At 46.5% G+C, this 16,134-nt stretch overlaps 1 pseudogene; it reads left to right on the forward strand.

Moving 5' to 3' along the window:
* The first annotated feature begins 4,962 nt into the window (after positions 1–4,962).
* LOC101150228 (protein LSM14 homolog A-like) lies at positions 4,963–6,327 on the forward strand (annotated as a pseudogene).
* The last annotated feature ends 9,807 nt before the right edge of the window (positions 6,328–16,134 follow it).

Raw genomic sequence — 16,134 nt, forward strand, 5'->3', positions numbered from 1 at the left:
AGCTACTCAGGAGGCTGAGGTGGGAGGATCTCTTGGGCCCGGGAGGCGGAGGCTGCAGGGAGCTATGATCACCCCTTGGCCTTCCAGCCTGGGCGACAGAGCAAGATCCTGTCTGAGAAGGAGAAACATATATATATATATGTTTCATTGTAATCTATAATCTGATTCTGGGGAAGGTGAGCTGATTTGTATTTAATTCCTGATTATCATCTAGGGTTTATGTGACTTTGGACATGAACGTCACCTCTGAGCCTGCTGTCATGAACCCCACTCATCACAGTGGCTGTGGGGGTCAGTGATGCCCAGGACATGGGAGGCTCAGCCATGGTGAATTTCCAGACCAGTTCAGACAGGAGGGTGGGGACGGGAGAGGATCCTGGTGCTGGGCTCCACAGTCCAGGAGGATGATTGACGCCCCCACTCAAGAGCCCACATCGGCTCCAAATGCCATGAAATTCTCCTTGTGATACGTCTGAAATATGCAGATCATCACAGCCACAGGCAGAGAAAGAGGAAGAACAGTTCCTCACATTGAGACGCATCCCCTTCCATGAGCAGAGTTCAATGCTGAGTGGCCACAGGTGTCTGGGACCACCCAGGGTCATCAGGGAGGAGGAGGCTCCCACCTCCGTGCGGGACAGAAGAGGAACCCCACGTCCTCCCAGGCAGGGAGGGGTCAGGGCTCTGGGTGAGGCTGGAAGCTGTGGCTCCCCCTCCCCTGTGTGTGTGGACAGATGCTGGGGGGTCTCTGCTCACTCACTGGAGGCCACGGTCAGCACTCAGCCCCTCCCCTGTGTGTGAGAAACAGATTCAATCCACGGTGGTCAGACATGGGCGTCTGCCCCACAGGTGAGTGTGAGGCTGGCGTTGGTCCCATCCCTGCTGGGCACAATCTTGAGCTGACACTGAGTTTGGGGGAGTGGGGAGGAGCAGCGGCAACAATCCCCTTCATCAGGCTGATGCCTGGACAGCCGTGGGAGAAACCCTTTATGAAAGGCCAGGTGCGTGGGAGGAGCCGCCCCACAGGAATGACAACCAAGATACGTGAGGAAAACACAGACAGTTGTTGAAATGCATTAGACAGACATCGTGAAGGTGAAAAACTACATTAAATTAACACCATTAAAAAGGAATTTAAGTCTGGGCGTGGTAGCTCATGCCTGTAATCCCAGCACTTTGGGAGGTGGAGGCGGGCAGATCACTTGAGGCTAGGAGTTGGAGACCAGCCTGGGTGACATGGTGAAACCCCATCTCTACTAAAAATACAAAAAATTATCTGGGCGTGGTGGTGAGTGCCTGTAATCCCAGCTACTCGGAAGGCTGAGGCAGGAGAATCTCTTGAACCTGGCAGGTGGAGGCTGCTGTGTGCTGAGATTGCGCCCCTGTACTTCAGCTGGGAAATCAGGAGCGAAACTGTGTCTCAAAAAAAAAAAAAAAAGTAATTTACTAACCATATATACCTACTATGCAAACATAACAGAATCAAAAACATAATTTAATCCAGGACAAGACAGCTGAAATAATAAATATATACATTGGGATAAAATATTCATGAAATTTTCCAGACTGTATCATGGAAAGAACAGAAATTGAACAATAGAAAATATTAATACATACAGGAAGTCGAATGAGAAGAAAGAACGTGTCTGTCACGGTTTCAGAATGAAAGAAGGAAGAAGGATGTTCATAATATGCATGAAGAGCTAATGGTTGAAATTTTTACAGAACTGAAGACAAAACATCAGTTTATAAATAAATTTAATATCTCAATCATGGTAAAGTGAAAACCATGAGGCATCAATTTAAAGTAATCCTAAAATTACCAGAGAAAATGTAAATTACCCTTGAATGAATGACAAGCTCATCGGGACTGGAGTTCCAAAGAGCAAACAGCAGCCCCAGAAGATACAGGAGAAACAACCAGAAGGGTTTAACTGTGAGGAGAGAGTTCTGTGCTCGGCCTAATTATTACTATTATAATTATTTATTATTATTATTATCTTTTGAGATGCAATTTCGCTCTTGTTGCCCAGGCTGGAGTGCAATGGCGCGATCTCGGCTCACTGCAACCTGGCCTAGTTATTATTAAAGGACTGAAATAAGGAGACTCGGGGCACTCGTGACCCGTCAGGTCAGGCGGTGGCCTTATGAGGAATAAGGAGGGCGTTTTCAGTGTCCTTTTATCAGGTACTATGATAACAACAGAGAAAGAGAGAGATTGAGACAGACAGAGAGAGACGGAGAGACAGAGAGAGAGATTGAGACAGAGAGAGAGAGGGAGAGGGAGACACACACACACACACGGAGAGAGACAGAGAGAGACAGAGAAGCAGGCATCGCTTGAGCTGCAAGCCTGCAGACATGTTTGCATCTGGGCTCTTTCTGAAAGGAATACTAAACGATGTAAATCAGGGAGTGGAATAATGGACCCCAAATGGAGAAGATGAGATGCTACTGTGAATAAAAGAAGTCAACAGTACATACAAAAAACTAATAAGCATAGATCTATCTGTAATCTGTGTATATACAAGTATATGCATTTCTACTAAGAATCTGAAAGAGCGAGGAAATGGATTCGCATCTCTGGAGCCTCCAGAAAGGAATGCAGCCACGTTATGGCCTTGATTTTGTCCTAAAAGACCTGTTCAGAATTCTGATATTCAGCACTGTGAGATAATGAGTTTGTGTTGCTGAAGCTGCTCAATATGTGTAATTTGTTATGGCAGCAATAGCAAACCAATACTAACACAAACAGCCTTTGAAAAGAAAAATAGATGATATTTCACACTTTTAAATCAACAATCTGCGAAGAAGAGAAAGTTACACACTTTCACTCAACCAACCACATGTCCTTAAAATTTACAAAGTGTCAATTGAGACACAGTGGAGGATTTGAAGAAATATTGATCAGACTTTGATAGATTTAGTGAACAACATATTTGTGAGGGTTGAATGGCACAAGTGTTCAATCTCATGCGCAAATATGATGTTTCGATTGTTTATACATTATGTAAATTTGTATAGAAACATTTCTGGAATATACTTATGGCAACTAAGTGGGAATACATATTTCTTTATGTATTTCTTTTTGAAACAAGTTCTCTCTCTGTTGCTCCATCTGAAGTACAATGGCATTATCCCAGCTCACTGCAGCCTCGACCTCCCCAGGCCTAGGTGATTCTCCCGCAACTATTTCCTGAGTAGCCGGGACTACAGGATCATGCCACCTTGCCCGGCTAAATTTTTTTTATCACGTATTGTTTGTAGAGACGAGGTTTCGCTGTGTTGCCCAGGCTGGTCTCAAACTCCTGGGCTCACGGGATCTGCCCACCTTGGCCTTCCAAAGTGTTGGGATTACTGGTGTGAGCCACTGTGTGAGGTCAGGAATACTTATTTATGAAAACATATTGATCAGTAATATCTATCTTTTTTTTTTTTTTTTGAAACGAAGTGTCACTCTGTTGCCAGGCTGGAGCGCAGTGGCACGAACTCGGCTCACGGCAATCTCCGCCTTCTGGGTTCAAGCGATTCTCCTGCCTCAGCCTCGCGAGTAGCTAGGATGACAGGTGTGCGCCGCCACACCCAGCTAATTTTTTTGTATTTTTAGTAGAGACGGGGTTTCACCATGTTGGCCCAGATGGTCTCGATCTCCTGACTTCGTGATCTACCCGCCTTAGCTTCCCAAAGTGGTGGGATTACAGGTGTGAGCCACTGTGCCCAGCTGTCTCTATCATTTTTACACAACAAAGTAAGCATCCAAACTGTTACTACAGGTAACGTTTCCTGATTAGAAGTTCAATTAAATTAGCAGCCAACAATAAGAAGACATTTAGAGAAAAAGCAATACTTTGGAAACAAATAACATTCTAAATATTCATGGGTTATAGGCTGGATGTGGTGGCTCATGCCTGTAATCCCAGCACTTTGGGAGGCTGAGGCAGATGTATCACTTGAGGTCAGGACTTTGAGACCAGCCTGGCCAACATGGTGAAACGCTGTCTCTACTGAGAATGCAAAAATTAGCTGGGTGTGGTGGCATGCACCTGTATTTTCAATGACTCGGGAGGCTGAGACAGGAGATTCACTTGAACCCGGGGGGTGGAAGTTGCAGTGAGCCGAGATTGTGCCACTGCACTCCAGCCTGGGTGAGAGAGTAAGACTCCATGGCAAAAACAAAAACAAAAACAAATATTCATGGGTTATAGAATCACACAACATTAAATTGATAGAACATTAACGAAAAAATGTCAATGAAATTATAACATATGAACGTTTGTAGGATGTAAACTAAGAGAGTGAGAGAGAGAGAGGGAGCACAACAGTTACCAAATCAAGATGGAAAGAGGCACCACTACCCATCCTACAGACATAAAAGGACTAGTGAAGCAAAACTAGGAATCTATGCTAAGATGTTTTACAACTTACATTTAATAGAAAATATCTTGAAGTATACAAACTACCAAAATTTACTCAAGAACAAATATATAGTGTAACATTTCCTATTTTTATTAAAGAAATTCAACTGGCCGGGATTGGTGGCTCACGCCTTTAATTCCAGCACCTTGGGAGGCTGAGGTGGGCAGATTACCTGAGGTCAGGAATTCAAGACCTGTCTGGCCAACATGGTGAAATCCCACCTCTACTAAAAATACAAAAATTAGCCAAGTGAGGTAGCGCGTGCCTGTAATCCCAGCTACTCAGGAGGGTGAGGCAAGAGAACTGTTTCCACCCAGGAGGCGGAGGTTGCAGTGAGCCGAGATCACACCACTGCATTCCAGCCTAGGCGACAGAGGGAGACTCCGAAAAAAAAAAAAAAAAAGAAATTCAACCTACACTCAGAAATCTTTCCATAGGGAAATCTGGCCTAAATGGGTACACTGTTGATTTCTACCAAATATTTGAGAAAGTAAGAATGACATGGAAAATCTAGCTATCATTCAGTTCTCACTAGGCTCATTGACTTCTTCATTCCAGTCCATGGGTTCTTATGGGCCTTTCGGCAGGATGGCCGCATCCAGCCAGTTCAGTCCAAGTTCCTTAGTGGGGCAGCAGTTTGGTGCTGTTGGTGTTGCTGGAAGCTCTTTGACCTCCTTTGGAACAGAAATATCAAACAGTGGTATCTTGCCCCAACGTAGTGCGGTTGGTTCTGCCTTTACACAGGATACAAGATCCCTAAAAACACAATTATCTCAGGGTCGTTCAAGCGGGCAGTTCGACCCTTTGAGAAGAAGCCCAACCATGGAACAAGGAGTGCAGACCCCCTGGGCCCACTTACCTGCTCCAGCACCTGTTGGGAGAAGGAGTCCTGTATCAACCAGGCCTTTGCCATCTACCAGCCAAAAACCAATAGAGAATCAGGAGCAGAGGTGAGTGGAAGCGCACAACGTTCCAAGGCCAGAAAATGAGCAACTCAGAAATGATAACAAGAGACAAGCAGCTCCAGGTGCTCCTTCAGCGCCAAGGAGAGGGCGTGGGGGTCATGGGGTGGCAGGGGAAGATTTGGTATTCGGCGAGATGGGCCAATTAAATTTGAGAAAGACTTTTTTTTTTTTTTTGGAGACGGACTCTCGCTCTGTCGCCCAGGCTGGAGTGCAGTGGTGCGATCTTGGCTCACTGCAAGCTCCGCCTCCCGGGTTCACGCCATTCTCCTGCCTCAGCCTCCCCAGTAGCTGGGACTACAGGCACCCGCCACAGCGTCCGGCTAATTTTTTGTATTTTTAGTAGAGACGGGGTTTCACCGTGATCTCGGTCTCCTGACCTCGTGATCCGCCCGCCTCGGCCTCCCAAATTGCTGGGATTACAGGCGTGAGAGAAAGAGTTTGACTTTGAAAGTGCAAAGGCCCAATTCAGCAAGGAAGAGACGGGCAGAGAGTTTCATAATAAACTTAAATTAAAAGAAGATAAATTTGAGAAACAGGAGAAGCCTGTAAATGGTGAAGATAAAGGAGACTCAGGAGTTGATACCCAAAACAGTGAAGGACATGCTGATGAAGAAGATGCACTTGGACCTAATTGCTTTTATGACTAAACTAAATCCTTCTTTGATAATATTTCTGGTGATGACAATAGAGAACGGAGGCCAACCTGGGCTGAAGGAAGAAGATTAATTGCTGAAACATTTGGAATCCCACTTTGTCCAAACCGTGGCCGTGGGGGGGATACAGAGGCAGAGGAGGTCTTGGTTTCCGTGGTGGCAGAGGGCGTGGTGGTGGCAGAGGTGGTACCTTGACCACCCCTTGAGGATTTCACGGCGGATTCAGAGGAGGTTCCAGGGGCCGGGAGTTTGCAGATTTTGAATGTAGGAAAAGCACAGCCTTTGGCCCCTAAATAGTCTGAATTGATAGTACTGCCTTCTGAAAGAAAGACAACAAAGCTGCTGCATAGTCTACAAACAAGTCTTTGAAAACAGGTGAATTTCTAGCTCTTCATGGTACTGGAAACTGATTTCAGTCTTTGCGAAGAACGAAGAAGTGAATTGGCTCTATGTTTGCCATCAGCACTGGGTTTTTGTTTTTTGTTTGTTTTTCTGTTTAATTTCAGAGATAAAATGCAGTTAGTTTTCGGGGGAGGAAGCCTTATCTTAAGACATGAGGATTAAATATATTTGGAATAGCAGAAGGTTAAATAATTTCTTATGTATAGTTAAACTAAAGCAGTACTTCAGTGGGACTTATAAGTATAGTGTCATCACTGAAAGGTTTTTTTTTTTTTTAATCACTGAATTGTATTTGGTAATTCCAGGTTGCCTGCAGATAGGGCCATGATACTGTGTTCTGAGCCAAGAAGGGAGGGTGTGTGTGTGTGTGTATGTGCGTGTGTGTGTGTGTGTGTGTATCTTTCTCCTCCTTTCTTTTGGGGAATCTTGTAATATTAAATAGCTTATTTCATCAATTAATTAGGGTGCTGGATGGTAGAGAATTTTGTCAGTCAACTATGTACACACGGTAAATACTGTTTCTTAGGCAAACGTAACTTTTTTATATAGTTGTAAAATTCCATTATATTCCAATGCCAAAGAAACATTAAAAACTTTGTAAAGTTGTATAAAAAGCAACTAATTTTTTACAAAATAGATATCCTAAAGTTAGCCAAAAAAAAAGAGAGAAAAGGGCAAAGCGATCATTTTTGGCGTAGGGTAACCCTTATTTTCTTCCCTGGTAGTAATTTCCCACCAGGCAGATCGTCTAACCCCAAATCACCTAAAAGTGCAGGCCCAGGACATCTGCCCAGTGGGTCACCTGGAGGGGTGGTGATGGGGGCTGTTGATGACACGCTCCTTTCCTTTCCCAGCCCGTGTGTTCTACCTCTGAAAAGACATAGCATTTTCATTTGCAGAGCCCATTATAGAAAAATAAGAACAAAAATATTAGAAGGAAAAGACATAGCATCATCTAGTGTTCATTCATATGAATATGTATATTGTCTACAGCTATCTATATCTCTGTTTTATATCTATGTCTGTTACACCATCAGCGAGCACCTAAAGTGCAGAGTCTCATCCACAAGATGTTTCTTGCATCTACTGTAAGAGGCCATTCCGATGCTCTGTCAGCCCCAGCAGCACCCAACCACTACATGGCACGCATCCTATCTCAGGTCACCCCCAGGATATCACGTGGCCCTGTTCTCATTGCCCCACTGATTTCATGGGCGTGCAGGTCCCTCGATCTGAGATTAAGTCATGAGATGCTCCATTTAAACAGGTGGGAGCCTCTGATTCCTGGCGGAGAGCCACAGTGAGCCCAGCAGAACCCATCTGAGCACCAGCATCCAGCCCGGTCAGGAGGATTTGCTGCCCCCTCCTGGTGGAATGCGCGCCATGTCGTCAAGCGGCCACCAGATGACTCGCTGGTCCCCTCAAAGGCATCACATCCAGAACGCTCTGCTGGTCACAGGTGAGACTCTCAGCGACAGTGGTGGCTGCTTGGTCCTTGGTAAGAGGGAGTCGCTGGTGTTGGTTCCATGCATGTCCTTTTTTCTTTCTTTTATTTTATTTAGAGACGGAGTCTCACTCTGTCGCCCAGGCTGGAGTGCAGTGGCGCGATCTCGGCTCACTGCAACCTTTGTCCCCTGATTCTCCTGCCTCAGCCTCCCAAGTAGCTGGGATTACAGGCGCCTTCCACCACACCTGGCTAATTTTTGTATTTTCAGTAGGGACGGGGTTTCGCCATATTGGCCAGGCTGGTCTTGAACTCCTGACCTCAGCTAATCCGCCCACCTCGGCCTCCCAAAGTGCTGGGAATACAGGCGTGAGTCACCGCGCCTGGCAGCATGTGCTTTTTTTCTTGCTCCATGGCCACGACACTCATGGGCCCCTCCAGCACGCACTGGGGCTGCTGACACAGAGCTGGCTGAAGCTCACGGCATTAACCAAGTCATCAGTGGATCCTTTGGTCCCCTAACCCCAGCTGTGGGCGCTCCTGCTAGCTTCTCAGGAGAAGCTCCTGGTTGACAGCAGACATTTCTCCTGTCCTCCTCCAGCCTCAGTCTCCAGCAGTTTCTGTGTGCCTGGGCCTTGAGGGTGGGGCTGTCTCCATGTTTCTGTCCCCACTCCTCATGGCAGCTGCATTCTATTGGGTAGGTTTGTTTGGTGGGGATGGGTTTTCTGTCCCTATTCCCCATTTGCATATCTCTAATGGAATTTGTCTAGGACCAGGGTCCAGGATTGTTCTCTGCACTCCTCCTAGGGTAGAGGGATTTTATGATCCACCTTCTTCCGGCCACAATGAGTCATTACCTGGGATCTGAGGTGGGCAGAATTATCTGAGCCTCTTCCCATGGCTTATGTTTTTTCCTCCATGTGAGAGAAACACCTGGGTGGGAAATGAGATTTCAGGCCATGCACAGTGGAAGCTCTTTCTGTCTGATCACTAATGTGGGGTCTCCACCTTGCTCCCAGTCAGTCTTGTGAATGCTCAGTTGAGACCCATGGGAACGAACCTGTGGGTGAGTGCACAGTGCCCCTCTTAGGTCCCCAGGTGTATCTCGATCTCTGGAGAACCAGAAAACATTGGCTCCCGCATTCACTGTTAGCTGATGTCCCCCTCTGAGTGTGTACAGCAGCCTCCCACCCTTGTGAGTTCTGTCTCTGTGGAACCAGTCATGACATGCCTGCCTCCTTGGCATTCAGGTTACTCAGCTGCTCCTAGAGCTCAGGTTTCTGATGGTCTCAGGAGAAGTTTCCACGATGGAGCTGATCTGAGCTTTCCTCTCTGTTAGGGCTGTGGCGAAACTCTCCAGCTTCCCAAAGTCTGGGCAGAGACCTGGATATAGATTAAGTATGTGTTTATTTATTTACTTACAGGATAGATTTCGCACTATTTTAAGGTGTAGAAGTCAGTGTTTTTTGGTGCAATCACTACCTGTATCTAATTCCAGATTATTTCCATGACCTGAGAAAGAAAGCCCCTGAGTCATTGTCCAAATTCTCCTCATCCCTCAGCTTAAGAATCAGGAATACACCTTCTGTTTGTATGGATTTGCATACTCTGGACATTTCATATAATTGGAATCATATAAAATGTGTGTTTTTTGTCACTTTTCATAATAGGTAAATAGTGAAAACAACCCCAATGTTTAGCAATTGGCGGATGCATAATCACAATGTGACTATCAAGGCGGGGCTCAGTGGCTCCCACCTGTAATCCCAGCACTTTGGGAGGCTGAGGCAGGTGAATTGCAAGACACAGCACGTCCCTTCTGCCTATGAGCCTGTAAAACCCAAAGCAAGCTACTTACTTCCTAGATACAATAGAGGTACAGGTATTGGGTAAATACAGCTGTTCCAAATGGGAGAATTTGGCCAAAACAAAGGGCGTACAGGGCCCATGCTAGCCCCAAATCCAGCGGGGCAGTCCAGTCTTAAAGCTCCAAAATGATCTCCTTTGACTCCATGTCTCACATCTGGGTCATGCTGATGCAGGAGGTGGGTTCCCATGGTCTTGGGCATCCAGGATCCCTAACATCCCCATGTCTCCAGCAGACTGTCCCTTAGACATGGCTCCATGATTTACTGTTTCGCAGGGCATGCAGCAGGCATGGGCTCCCCCCATAACAGGTGCAGTGGGTCACTCAGGACTGGGCACTCACAGGCAGAGCCATCAACAGAGAGCTGCAGCCTCTAGAGGTCCCATCACCAGCCCCAAGACCCAGAGGGAAGCTGGCCTGAATGCCCCACTCTGTCTCTGCACCCCAGTGAGCCGGTGTCCAGGGGCCTCCCCTTCCTGGTTAGAAGGCACAGGTCAAATGAGCTTCCAGAGCTGCAGAACAAGGTCATGTGCTCTCCAATCTTACTCACTAGGGGGCACAGCTGGGCTGAGAGAGAAGGTTTCTTGTAGACATCTGGAGAGAAAGAGTTTTTGATTGTAGTGCACAAGACATGCTTATACTATGTACAGGGCAGGAACAAAGTATTCTTTTTCTTTGTACTGAGGAGGACTCTGCACGTCTGCTGGTGTCTGTCTTCATCTCAGTTTTATCTGTAGGATCCTGACTCTGTGTGTGTGTGTGTGTGTGTGTGTGTGTGTCTGTGTTGTATGTGTGTTTGCCTGGCTGGCTGCCAGTCATAGGCTTTGTTTTCCTTGACCGGCTTTCTTTCTGCCCATGTCTGTGTGCCTTACTGAGGAAGAAGTGTGTGAAGAAGTGTGTGAAGTTTGTTCATCGTTTGTGAAGAAGGTGCTTATGTGTCCCTAACAGCCATATAAGATTTGGGCTTCTTGTCTGGGCGCGGTGTCTCATGCCTGTAATCCCAGCACTTTGGGAGGCTGAGGCTGGTGGATCACGAGGTCAGGAAATCGAGACCATCCTGGCTAACACGGTGAAACCCCGTCTCTACTAAAAAAATACAAAAAAAATTAGCCAGGCGTGGTGGCGAGCACCTGTAGTCCCAGCTACTTGGGAGGCTGAAGCAGGAGAATGGCATGAAACCAGGAGGTGGAGCTTGCAGTGAGCCGAGATGGCGCCACTGCACTCCAGCCTGGGCGACAGAGCGAGACTCCACCTCAAAAAAAAAAAACAACTGGGGCTTCTTCTGGAACATGAAACTATTTACTTTGAGTTTCCTCAGAAAACATAGTGCTGGCCTTAGACTTCCTATCCTGAAACCCCTCATCTATTTCCTAACCTCATGCATGGAAAAGTGCTAGAATCTCCATAGGATCAGCAAGACCTGTATAGAATCTCCATGGGACCTCCACAGGACCTCCATAGGACCTCCATAGGTTCTCCACAGGACCTCCATAGAATCTCAATAGGACCTCCACAGGTTCTCCATAGAATCTCAATAGCACCTCCATGGGATCTCAATAGGACCTCCACGGGATCTCAATAGGACCTCCACGGGATCTCAATAGGACCTCCACGGGATCTCAATAGCACCTCCACAGGACCTCCATAGAATCTCAATAGGACCTCCACGGGATCTCAATAGCACCTCCATGGGATCTCAATAGGACCTCCACGGGATCTCAATAGGACCTCCACGGGATCTCCATAGAATCTCAATAGGACCTCCACGGGATCTCAATAGCACCTCCACGGGATCTCAATAGGACCTCCACGGGATCTCAATAGGACCTCCACGGGATCTCAGTAGCACCTCCACGGGATCTCAATAGGACCTCCACGGGATCTCAATAGCACCTCCATGGGATCTCAATAGGACCTCCACAGGTTCTCCATAGAATCTCAATAGCACCTCCATGGGATCTCAATAGGACCTCCACGGGATCTCAATAGGACCTCCACGGGATCTCAATAGGACCTCCACGGGATCTCAATAGCACCTCCACAGGACCTCCATAGAATCTCAATAGGACCTCCACGGGATCTCAATAGCACCTCCATGGGATCTCAATAGGACCTCCACGGGATCTCAATAGGACCTCCACGGGATCTCCATAGAATCTCAATAGGACCTCCACGGGATCTCAATAGCACCTCCACGGGATCTCAATAGGACCTCCACGGGATCTCAATAGGACCTCCACGGGATCTCAATAGGACCTCCACGGGATCTCAATAGGACCTCCACGGGATCTCAATAGCACCTCCACGGGATCTCAATAGGACCTCCACGGGATCTCAATAGGACCTCCACGGGATCTCAATAGCACCTCCACGGGATCTCAATAGGACCTCCACGGGATCTCAATAGCACCTCCACGGGATCTCAATAGGACCTCCACGGGATCTCAATAGGACCTCCACGGGATCTCAATAGGACCTCCACGGGATCTCAATAGCACCTCCACGGGATCTCAATAGGACCTCCACGGGATCTCAATAGGACCTCCACGGGATCTCAATAGCACCTCCACGGGATCTCAATAGGACCTCCACGGGATCTCAATAGGACCTCCACGGGATCTCAATAGGACCTCCACGGGATCTCAATAGGACCTCCACGGGATCTCAATAGCACCTCCACGGGATCTCAATAGGACCTCCACGGGATCTCAATAGGACCTCCACGGGATCTCAATAGCACCTCCACGGGATCTCAATAGGACCTCCACGGGATCTCAATAGGACCTCCACGGGATCTCAATAGCACCTCCACGGGACCTCAATAGGACCTCCACGGGATCTCAATAGCACCTCCACGGGATCTCAATAGCACCTCCACGGGACCTCCATAGAATCTCAATAGGACCTCCACGGGATCTCAATAGCACCTCCACGGGATCTCAATAGCACCTCCACGGGATCTCAGTAGGACCTCCACGGGATCTCAATAGGACCTCCACGGGATCTCAATAGGACCTCCACAGGACCTCCATAGAATCTCAATAGGACCTCCACGGGATCTCAATAGGACCTCCACAGGATCTCCATAGAATCTCAATAGGACCTCCACGGGATCTCAATAGGACCTCCACAGGATCTCCATAGAATCTGAATAGGACCTCCACAGGATCTCAATAGGACCTCCACAGGATCTCCATAGAATCTCAATAGGACCTCCACAGGATCTCAATAGGACCTCCACAGGATCTCAATAGGACCTCCACAGGATCTCAATAGGACCTCCACAGGACCTCCATAGAATCTCAATAGGACCTCCACGGGATCTCAATAGGACCTCCACAGGATCTCCATAGAATCTCAATAGGACCTCCACGGGACCTCCATAGAATCTCAATAGGACCTCCACGGGACCTCCATAGAATCTCAATAGGACCTCCATGGGATCTCCATAGGATCTCCATAGGACTGTCATAGGACCTCCATAGCATCTCCATAGGATCTTCACAGGACCTCCATAGGTTCTTCATAAGATCTCCATAGAGTTGCCACAGGATCTGCCACTGCAGGGAGCAGCCTGCATCCCCTACACCCTGAGAAGCTGGTTACGCATCTCAGATGCTGCAGTAGTGGTTATGGATTTCCTACAGAAGGATGTGTGAAACCACGTTCCTGGGCCACTCTGCAGAGTTCCAATCTCAATTCAAATCCTCCAGGGGCCAGGCTGGAGTGGGTGTCTCGTGTGTCACTGTGTCTTATCGCACAGAATGGGGACTTCTGCAGTATTAATGGGAAACCAGCCCAGAGACAGAGGCAGGGATTGGAGTTATGCTGCCACAATCCATGAAGTGTTAAGCTGAGGAAACCAGCTAAGCTTGGACTGTAGTGTTGGACAGGAGACATTGATAAGAAGCGCTCTGGGTTAGAATGGTGTGGATTTGTTCATCGTGTGTGAAGAGGAAGATGCTGAGGAAATGAAAGCTCTTCCATTCTGTGACTTGGTTGACAAGAGGAACCAATAGGGCCATCACAGGAGCAATGACCCCGTGGGGGAAGGAGACGGAAGGAGGTGTGTTTAAGACAGTTAACTGAGTCAGAGAGAGAAGCAGAACCTCCCAGTACCTGGAAAGTGGGGTTTGTTCCTCCCAAACTTCCTCCTTCTGACTTCCTTATTTCTCTACGTAGCAGCACCTTCTCTTCATTTCTCCATCAAAGCCTGTGAGCTGTTTGAGTTCCTCATATATTCTGATGATCAAACCCTTGTTAGAGGAATAGGTAACAAATGTTTCTCCCTGCCTCTGTAGGTCATGACACTGTTGGTTGTTTCCTGAGCTCTGCAGAAGCTTTTTAGTTTGGTATACCCATTTGTCTATTTTTGCATTTGTTTCCTATGCTTTTTTGGTTTTATTGATAGAATGTTTGCTTAGACCAATGTCTTGAAGCGTTTCCTCTGTGTTTTCTTCTATGGTTTCATAGTTTCAGGTCTTACTTTAGGTCTTATTCCGTCTTGAGTAGATTTTGTATATCGTGAGAGACAGAGGTTGAGTTTTGTTTTTCTGCATATGGATATCCAGTTATGCCAGAAGCATTTATTGAAGCAACTGTCCTTTTCCCAATATATGTTCTTGGCATGTTTGTTGATAATTAGTTGGCTGTCAATTTGTGGATTTATTTCTAGGTTCTTCATTCTGTTCCATTGTCTATGTGTTTGTTTTTCAGCCAGTGCTTTGCTGTTTTGGTTACTATAGCTTTGTAGTGTATTTTGAAGTGAGGTAGTGTGATGTCTCCAGCTTTGTTCTTTTTTTCTCTACATTGTGTTGGCTATTTTGCGTATCTTATGGCTGTATATGAATTTTAGAATTTTTAAATATTTCGGTGAGGAATGACACTTGTATGTTGACAGGAATTACAATGAATCTGTAGATTGCTTTGGGTACGATGGTCCTTTTAGTAAATATTTATTCTTTGAATGTATGAACATGAGGTATCTTTCCAGTTTTTTCATGTCCTCTTTAATTTTTTTATCAGAGCTTCATAATTTTATTTGTAGAGGTTTTTACCATGTCAGTTAAATTTATTAGCAGGTCTTTTATTGTTTGTGGCTGTTATAAATGGGATTTCCTTGCTGAATTCTTTTTCAGCCACTTCTGTTCTTCAGGGTCAAGCATCATGTAAGTTCCCATCTAGGAATGGAATCTGGAATGAGCAGCAGCTGCACAGATACGCCTTTCTCTGTTTTCCACTTCAGAGGAGTCCAGGAGGTGACAAGGCACATGGAGTATTGTCACATGTGGAACCAAGTCCTGTGTGATCCCTAAAACACCACCTGATTGGGTTGAACCTCATCTCTGAAATAACCAAGCCCTGTGTGATCCCTAAACCACCATCTGATTGGGTGGAACCTCATCTCTGGAATAACCAAGCCCTGTGTGATCCCTAAACCACCGCCTGATTGGATGGAACCTCATCTCTGGAATAACCAAGCCCTGTGTGATCATCCTAAACCACCATCTGATTGGGTTGAACTTCATGTCTGGAATAACCCCAAGGCCACGTTGGTGTCCTTCATCCCAGTTCTGGTGGTTTCAACATAATGAAATCAGAAAGTTATATGGCCACTTAAACATGTCAGTTGCATGTCATGTAGTACTGCACAAGGTGTTTCCTCTTCTGAGGCCCATTCTTACCTGGGTAAGTGGCTCATTGTCTGCCTGGACTCAGGTGAGGCTGATCAGGCTGGTGGGCATCATGTTGTGAATGAAACACAAAGTCAACCTGTGAGATCATTGCTCTGACAGGTCAAGAGCCACCTGGTTTGCCATTTAGTGGCCAGTGCAGCCTGTGGCGTTCACCACCACACTTCAATCTCAGCTCCCTAAATGGCATGACGAATAAAGATAGATAGGTACAAAAACAGAGATATGCCATTCCCCAGTTAAAATGGCTGTTATCTCTAAGACAAAAATTAACAGATGCTGTCAAGGATATGGAGAAAAGAAACCCTTGTACCTTGGTGGGAACGTAAGTTGTTGCAGCCAATATGGAAAACAGTATGGAGGTTCCTCAAGAAACTGAAAGTAGAACAACCACACCATCCAGTAATCGCACAGTTGGGTATATTTCCAAAAGAAAGAAAATCAGTATATCAAAGAGGTGTCTGCATCACCATGTTTATTGCAGCAGTATTCATAATAGCCAAGATATGGAATCGACCCATGTCCATCAATGGATGAATGGATAAGGAACATGTGGTCTATATACACAATGAAATAATATTCAGGCATAAAAAGAAGGAAATTGTACCATGTTCAGCAACACAGATGAATCTGGAAGACATTATGTTCAGTGAAATAAGCCAGGCCCAGAAAGAGGAGCATGTTCTCACTCACG

Source organism: Gorilla gorilla, chromosome 20 (assembly GCF_029281585.2).
Source record: "Gorilla gorilla gorilla isolate KB3781 chromosome 20, NHGRI_mGorGor1-v2.1_pri, whole genome shotgun sequence".
NCBI lineage: Eukaryota > Metazoa > Chordata > Mammalia > Primates > Hominidae > Gorilla > Gorilla gorilla.